General features: G+C 38.5%; 1 non-coding gene across 1 annotated transcript; it reads left to right on the top strand.

The window, feature by feature from the left end:
• The first annotated feature begins 4,647 nt into the window (after positions 1 to 4,647).
• On the top strand, positions 4,648 to 4,755 carry LOC112793773 (small nucleolar RNA R71). Its single transcript, XR_003198468.1, has one exon. It is a non-coding gene; the product is annotated as a small nucleolar RNA R71 (small nucleolar RNA).
• The last annotated feature ends 3,469 nt before the right edge of the window (positions 4,756 to 8,224 follow it).

Raw genomic sequence — 8,224 nt, 5'->3', positions numbered from 1 at the left:
TAAGCATCTTGTTTTCCAGTATTACCACTGGATACATAAATGCCACAGACACATAACTGGGTGAACCTTTTCAGATTGTGACTCAGCTTTGCTAGAGTCTCTAGTTAGAGGTGTCCAGAGTTCTTAAGCACACTATTTTTCTTTGGATCACGACTTTAACCACTCAGTCCCAAGTTTTTCACTTGGACCTTCATGACACAAGCACATGGTTAGGGACAGCTTGATTTAGCCGTTTAGGCCAGGATTTTATTCCTTTGGGCCCTCCTATCCACTGATTCTCAAAGCCTTAGATCCTCTTTATCCTTGCCTTTTAGTTTAAAGAGTTACTGGCTTTTTGCTCTTGCTTTTTGGTTTAAAGAGCTATTGGCTTTTTCTGCTTGCTTTTTCTTTTTTCTTTATTTTTTGCCATTTTTTCGCAAGCTTTGTGTTTTTCACTGCTTTTTCTTGCTTCAAGAATCAATTTTATGATTTTTTAGATTATCAATAACATATCTCTTTTTTATTATTCTTTCAAGAGCCAATAATTTTAACATTCATATACTTCACTATAAAAAATATGCACTGTTCAAGCATTCATTCAGAAAACAAAAAGTATTGCCACCACATCAAAATAATTAAATTATTTTCAAGATAGAATTCAAAATTCATGTACTTCTTGTTCTTTTGCAAATAGAAACATTTTTCATTTAAGAAAGGTGAAGGATTCATAGAACATTCATAGCTTTAAGACATAGACACTAAACACTAATGATCATGTAATAAAGACACAAACATAGACAAAACATAAAGCATAAAAACCAAAAAACAGAAAAATAAGAACAAAGAAATTAAAGAACGGGTCCACCTTAGTGACGGAAGCTAGTTCTTCCTCTTGAAGATCCTATGGAGTGCTTGAGCTCCTCAATTTCTCTTGCCTTTGTTGCTCCTCCTCATGGCCCTTTTGTCCTTTCTAATTTCATGGAGGATAATGGAGTGCTCTTGGTGCTCCATCCTTAGTTGCTCCATATTGAAACTCAAATCTCCTAAAGAGGTGTTGAGTTGCTCCCAATAGTTGTGTGGAGAAAAATATATCCCTTGAGGCATCTCAAGGATTTCTTGATGAGGAACTTCCTCATGTTCTTGATGAGGTCCATGAATAGGCTCTCTTGTTTGCTCCATCCTCTTTTTAGTTATGGGCTTGTCCTCTTCAATGAAGATGTCTTCCTCTATGGCAATTTTGGCTGAATTGCATAGGTGACAGATGAGATGAGGAAAGGCTAACCTTGCCAAAGTGGAGGGCTTGTCAGCCACCTTGTATAGTTCTAGAGGTATGATCTCATGAACTTCCACTTCCTCTCCAATAATCATGATACTATGGATCATGATAGCCCGATCCACAGTTACTTCAGACCGGTTGCTAGTAGGAATGATAGAGCGTTGGATGAACTCCAACTATCCTCTAGCCACGAGTTTGAGGTCATGCCTTCTCAGTTGAACCGGCTTGTCTTAGGAGTCTCTCTTCCATTGGCTCCTTCCACACAGATGTCCATGAGGACTTGGTTCAACCTTTGATCAAAGTTGACCCTTCTAGTGAAAGGATGAGGATCTCCTTGCATCATTGGCAAGTTGAATGTCAACCTCATGGTTTTTGGACTGAAATCCAAGTATTTCACTCGAACCATTGTGAGCCAATTCTTTGGGTTCGGGTTCATACTTTGATCATGGTTCTTAGTGATCCATGCATTAGCATAGAACTCTTGAACCATCCAGATTTCGACTTGTTGGATGGGGTTGGTGAGAACTTCCCAACCTCTTCTTCGCATTTCACGTCGGATCTCCGGATATTCACTCTTTTTTAGCATGAAGGGGACCTCGGGGATCACCTTTTTCTTGGCCACAACTTCATAGAAGTGGTCTTGATAGACCTTTGAAATGAATCTTTCCATCTCCCATGACTCAGAGGTGGAAGCAACTGCCTTCCCTTTCCTCTTTCTAGAGGTTTCTCCAGCCTTAGGTGCCATTAATGGTTATAAAAAAGCAAAAAGCAGAGCTTTTTCCCACACCAAACTTAAAAGGTTTGCTCGTTCTCGAGCAAAAGAAGAAAGAAGGGAGTAGAAGAAGAAGAAATGGAGGAGATGGAAGTGTATGAGTGGTTCGGCCAATGGGGTGAAGAAGTGTTTGTGATGTTTGAAATTGAGGGTGGTAAGGAGGGGTATTTATAGGGTAAGGGAGAGAGGGGATCCGTGTGAGAATGGGTGGGTTTTGGAAGGAAATGTTTTGAATTTGAATGGTGAGGTAGGTGGGGTTTTATGAGGGGTTTTTGGGGAAGAGTGGATGGATGTGAGTAATGGAGAGATTATGGGAAAGAGGATAGGATTTGATAGGTGAATGGTGTTTGGAGAAGAGTGTTATGGAAAGGTGTGAAGAAGAGAGTGTGAGTTAGGGTAGGTGGGGATCTTGTGGGGTCCACAGATCCTGAGGTGTCAAGGATTTCTCATCCCTGCACCTTTCTGGCATTTAAACGCCCTCTGTGTGCCATTTCTGGCGTTAAATGCCAGGTTGATGCTCCTTTCTGTCGTTAAACGCCAGTCTGGCTGCCAATTCTGGCATTTAACGCCCAGAATGCTGCCAGACTGGGTGTTAAACGCCCATTCTGCTACCCTTACTGGCGTTTAATGCCAGCCAGACACCAAACACCCTTTTCTGGTGTTAAACGCCAGTCTGGCTGCCAATTCTGGCATTTAACGCCCAGAATGCTGCTATTTTGGGCGTTAAACACCCATTTTGCTATCCTTAGTGGCGTTTAAATGCCAGTAAGCTCGTCCTCCAGGGTGTGCTATTTTTTATGCTGTTTTTTATTCTGCTTTAATTCTGCAGCTATTTTTTTTACTCTACATGATCATCAATCTAAAGAAAACATAGACTAACACTAGAAAAATGAGAAAGTAATTAATATAGATAAATAAGATTGGGTTGCCTCCCAATAAGCGCTTCTTTAATGCCAATAGCTTGACAGGAAGCTCTTACAGAGCTTCACAAGTGCTTAGAGCATGATTGTGGCCTCCCAACACCAAACTTAAAGTTTGAATGTGGGGGCTCTGTTTGACTTTGTATGGAGAGAATAGGATGAAGCTTTTCATGTTTCATCTCCATGTTTACAGGAGAAGATCCTTGAGCCTTAAACACACGGTAGTCCCATTCAATTGAAGGACTAACTCTCCTCTGTCCACATCAATCACAACCTTTGCTGTGGCTGTGAAGGATCTTCCAAGGATGATGGATTCATCCTCCTCCTTCCCAGTGTCTAAGATTATGAAGTCAGCAGGGATGTAGAGGCCTTCAACCTTCACTAAGACATCCTCTACAAGTCCATAAGCCTTTTTCATTGATTTGTCTGCCATCTCTAGTGAGATTCTTTCAGTTTGTACCTTAAAGATCCCTAGTTTCTCCATTACAGAGAGTGGCATGAGGTTTATACCTGACCTCAGGTCACACAGAGCCTTCTCAAAGGTCATGGTGCCTATAGTACAAGGTATTAAGAACCTTCTGGGATCCGGTTTCTTCTGAGGTATTTTCAGCTGAACCAAGGCATTCAGTTCATTGATGAGCAATGGAGGTTCATCCTCCCAAGTCTCATTACCAAATAACTTGGCATTCAGCTTCATGATTGCTCCTAGATATCAAGCAACTTGCTCTTCAACAATATCTTCATCCTCTTCAGAGGAAGAATACTCATCAGAGCTCATGAATGGCAATAGTAAGTTCAGTGGAATCTCTATGGTCTCTGTATGAGCCTCAGATTCCTTTGGTTCCCCATTAGGGAACTTCTTAGTGGTCAGTGGACGTCCAGTTAGGTCTTCCTCACTAGAGATCACTGCCTCTTTCTCCTCTGTAGATTTGGCCATTTTGGTTATCTTGATGGCCTTGCACTCTCTCTTTGGATTCTCTTCTGTATTGCTTGGGAGAGTACTAGGAGGAGTTTCAGTAACTCTTTTACTCAGCTGATCCACTTGTTCCTCCAAATTTCTGATGGAAGACCTTGTCTCAGTCATGAAACTGAGAGTGGCCTTAGATAGATCAGAGACTATGTTTGCTAAGCCAGAATGGCTCTACTGAGAATTTTTTATCTGTTGTTGAGAAGAGGATGGAAAAGGCTTGCTATTGCCAAACCTATTTCTCCTACCATTATTATTATTGAAGCCTTGTTGAGGGTTCTGTTGATCCTTCCATGAGAAATTTGGATGATTTTTCCATGAAGGATTAGGTGTTTCCCTAGGGTTCTCCCATGTAATTCACCTCTTCCATTGTAAGATTCTCAGGGTCATAAGCTTCTCCTTCAGAGGAGGCTTCTTTAGTACTGCCAAATGCAGCTTGCAATCCAGTTAGATTCTGAGAAATCATATTGACTTGCTGAGTCAATATTTTGTTCTGAGCCAATATGGCATTCAGAGTATCAATTTCAAGAACTCCTTTCTTCTGAGTTATCCCATTATTCACAAGATTTCTTTCAGAAGTGTACATGAACTGGTTATTTGTAACCATCTCAATGAGTTCCTGGGCTTCTGCAGGTATTTTCAGATGAAGAGATCCACCAGCAGAATGGTCCAATGACATCTTGGACAATTCAGACCGACCATCATAGAATATACATATGATGCTCCATTCTGGAAGCATGTCAGAAGGACACTTTTTGGTTAATTGCTTGTATCTTTCCCAAGCTTCATAGAGAGATTCACCTTCCTTCTGTTTGAAGGTTTGGACTTCCACTCTAAGCTTGCTCATTTTTTGAAGTGGAAAGAATTTGGTCAAGAAAGCACTAACCAACTTATCCCAAGAGTTTAGAGTTTCTCTAGGTTGTGAGTCCAACCATATCCTAGCTCTGTCTCTTACAGCAAAGGGGAAAAGCATAAGTATGTAGACCTCGGGATCAACCCCATTGGTCCTAACAGTATCATAGATCTGTAAGAATTCAGCTAAGAACTGATGAGGATCTTTTGATGGAAGTCCATGAAACTTGCAATTCTGCTGCATTAGAGAAACTAATTGAGGCTTAAGCTCAAAATTGTTTGCTCCAATGGCAGGAATTGAGATGCTTCTTCCATAGAAGTTGGAAGTTGGTGCAGTATAGTCACCAAGCATCTTTCTTGCATCTCTAGCATTGTTGTTGGGTTTGGCTGCCATGTCTGCTTCTTTTTCAAAATTTTCTGTAAGGTCCTCTCCGGAGTGTTGTGCTTTAGCTTCTCTTAGCTTCCTCTTCAGAGTCCTTTCAGGTTCAGGATCAGCCTCAACAAGAATGTCCTTATCCTTGTTCCTACTCATGAAAAAGAAGAGAACAAAGAGAGTAGTGGAATCCTCTATGTCACAGTATAGAGATTCCTTGAGGTGACAAAGGAACAGAAGAATAGAAGAATGAAATAGAGAGAAGAGATGAGTAATTTGAACAGAGAGAAGAGAGAGGGGTCCGAATTATGAGTAGAAGAGAAGTGTTAGCAAATAAATAGAGAGAGATGAGAGAGAGTATTCAAATTTTAAAAGAGGGAAAAGGAAAATATTTTTATTTTTATTTAATTAATTAAGTTAGTTTCAAAAATTTGAAAAAGAAATACAATAAAATTCAAAACTAAAACAATTAGTTAATTAAAAAGATTTTTGAAAAAGTGGTTAGTGATTTTCGAAAATTGGAAGTGGAAAAGTAGTTAGGTGGTTTTGAAAAAGATAAGAAATAGTAAACTTTTTAAATTAAAACAGACAAGTCAAGTAGTTAGTTGAAAAGGATTTGAAAATAATTTTGAAAAGATAAGAAGTTAGAAAAAGATTTTGAAATTAAAATTTTAAAAAGATATGATTGAGATTTATTTTGAAAAAGAATTGAAAAAAATTAAAAAGATTTGATTTTTAAAATTAAAGTTGATGACTTGACTAACAAGAAACTAAAAGATATGATTCTAGAATTTAAAGATTGAACCTTTTTTAACAAGAAAGTAACAAACTTGAAAATTTTGAACCAAAACATTAATTATTAGCAAGGATTTTTGAAAATATGAGATAAGGTTAAGAAAAAGATTTTTGAAAAATTAGTTTGAAAATTTTCAAAAACATAAAAAAATTGAAAGATGAATGTTTAAAATATGTTTGATGCAAAAAGTTATGAATTAAAACATGAAAAATTGAAAAAAATTCGAATTGGAAACAAAATTACCTCCCTTGTGTCATCCTGGCGTTAAACGCCCAGAATACTATCCATTCTGGCGTTTAACGCCCACTTGGCTACCTCTTTGGGCGTTTAATAGCCAGCCAAATACCCTGGCTGGCGTTAAACGCCAGGAATCCTTCTTTACTGGGTATTTTTCTAAATGCCCAGAATGCTGCCATTTCTGGCGTTAAACGCCCAGAATGCTGCCCATTCTGGCGTTTAACGCCGAAAATGATACCTTTATTGGTGTTAAACACCCAGAATGATAACCATTCTGGTGTTTAACACCCAAAATGCCTCTTTACTGGTATTTTAACGCCAGTGAGCTCTTTTTCTCTGTGTTTCCTCTGCTTTATGTTCTGATCCTTCATTTCTCTGTATTATTTACTGAAAAGATATAAAATTTTTTTATTTGAAATTTTGACTTGACTAACAAGAAACAACTAAATTTTAAAATTTTTTTTACCAAGTCAACTCAAAATTTCAAAAATTATGAGAAGAAAAAGGAAAAGATATTTTTTTGATTTTTGAATTTTTAATGAGGAGAGAGAAAAATAACAAAATGAATCAAAACATAAAAATTTAAGATCAAAACAAATAATGCATGCAAGAACACTTTGAATGTCAAGATGAACACCAAGAACACTTTGAAGATCATGATGAACATCAAGAGCATATTTTTGAAAATATTTAAGAAAAGAAAGACATGCATGACACCAAACTTAAAATTTGACACTAGACTCAAACAAGAAACACAATTTTTTTGGTTTTAATGATTTTATTAATTTTTTTGTATTTTTTGAAAATAAAAATAAAAAATCTTAAACATAAAATAAAATTACCCAATCTAAGCAACAAGATGAACCGTCAGTTGTCCAAACTCGAACAATCCCCGGCAACGGCGCCAAGAACTTGGTGCACGAAATTGCAATCACACTTTTGCAACTCCGCACAACTAACCAGCAAGTGCACTGGGTCGTCCAAGTAATAAAACCTTACGCGAGTAAGGGTTGATCCCACAGAGATTGTCGGCTTGAAACAAGCTATGGTCATCCTGTAAATCTTAGTCAGGTGGATTCAAATGGTTATGAGGTTTGGATAATTAAAAGATAAATAAGACGTAAATTAAAATAAAGGTACTTATGTAATCCATTGGTGGGAATTTTAGATAAGCGTTTGGAGATGCTTTGTTGCTTCTGAACCTCAACTTTCCTATTGTCTTCATCCAATCATGCGTGCTCCCTTCCATGGCAAGCTGTATGTTAGTTGGTCACCGTTGTCAATGGCTACCATCCATCCTCTCAGTGAAAATGGTCCAGGTACGTTTCCGCACGGCTAATCATCTGTCGGTTCTCACTTGTGTCGGAATAGGATCTCTCTATCCTTTTGCACACTGTCATTGTGCCCAACATTCGTGAGTTTGAAGCTCGTCACAGTCATCCCTTCCCTGATCCTACTCAGAATATCACAGATAAGGTTTAGACTTTCCGGATCTCAGGAATGCTGCCAATTGGTTCTAGCCTATACCACGAAGGTTCTAATCTCATGGTTTCGAATGCTCTGTTGTCAGGAGAGACGAGTCAAATCCGTGGATCAGAGACCCAAGAGATTATACTCCGGCTGTCGTCCAATGACTACGTTGAACATCATGTAGATCGCTTATGGTTGTCAGGCACGCGGATCTTGGCTAAGCGAGTAACGAATTAAGTACGAGAGTATATCTTGGAGAAGAAGTAGACGTGAATTGAAAGAAAAACAATAGTACTTGCATTAATTCATAAAAAACAGCAGAGCTCCGCACCTTAATCTCTGAGGTGTAGAAACTCCACCGTTGGAAAATACATAATAGAGAAAGGTCTAGGCATGGCCGAATGGCCAGCCTCCCTTAAGGTGATCAAGAGATCAAAAGATGATCTAAAGATAAAATACAATAGTCAAAAGTGCTATTTATACTAAACTAGTTACTAGGATTTACAGAAAATAAGTAACTAAGTGCAGATAGTACAGAAATCCACTTCCGAGGCCCACTTGGTGTGTGTTTGGGCTGAGCTT

Source organism: Arachis hypogaea, chromosome 3, assembly GCF_003086295.3.
Source record: "Arachis hypogaea cultivar Tifrunner chromosome 3, arahy.Tifrunner.gnm2.J5K5, whole genome shotgun sequence".
In the NCBI taxonomy this organism is placed as follows: Eukaryota; Viridiplantae; Streptophyta; class Magnoliopsida; order Fabales; family Fabaceae; genus Arachis; species Arachis hypogaea.
This window is presented reverse-complemented; position numbering and strand designations above follow the sequence as displayed.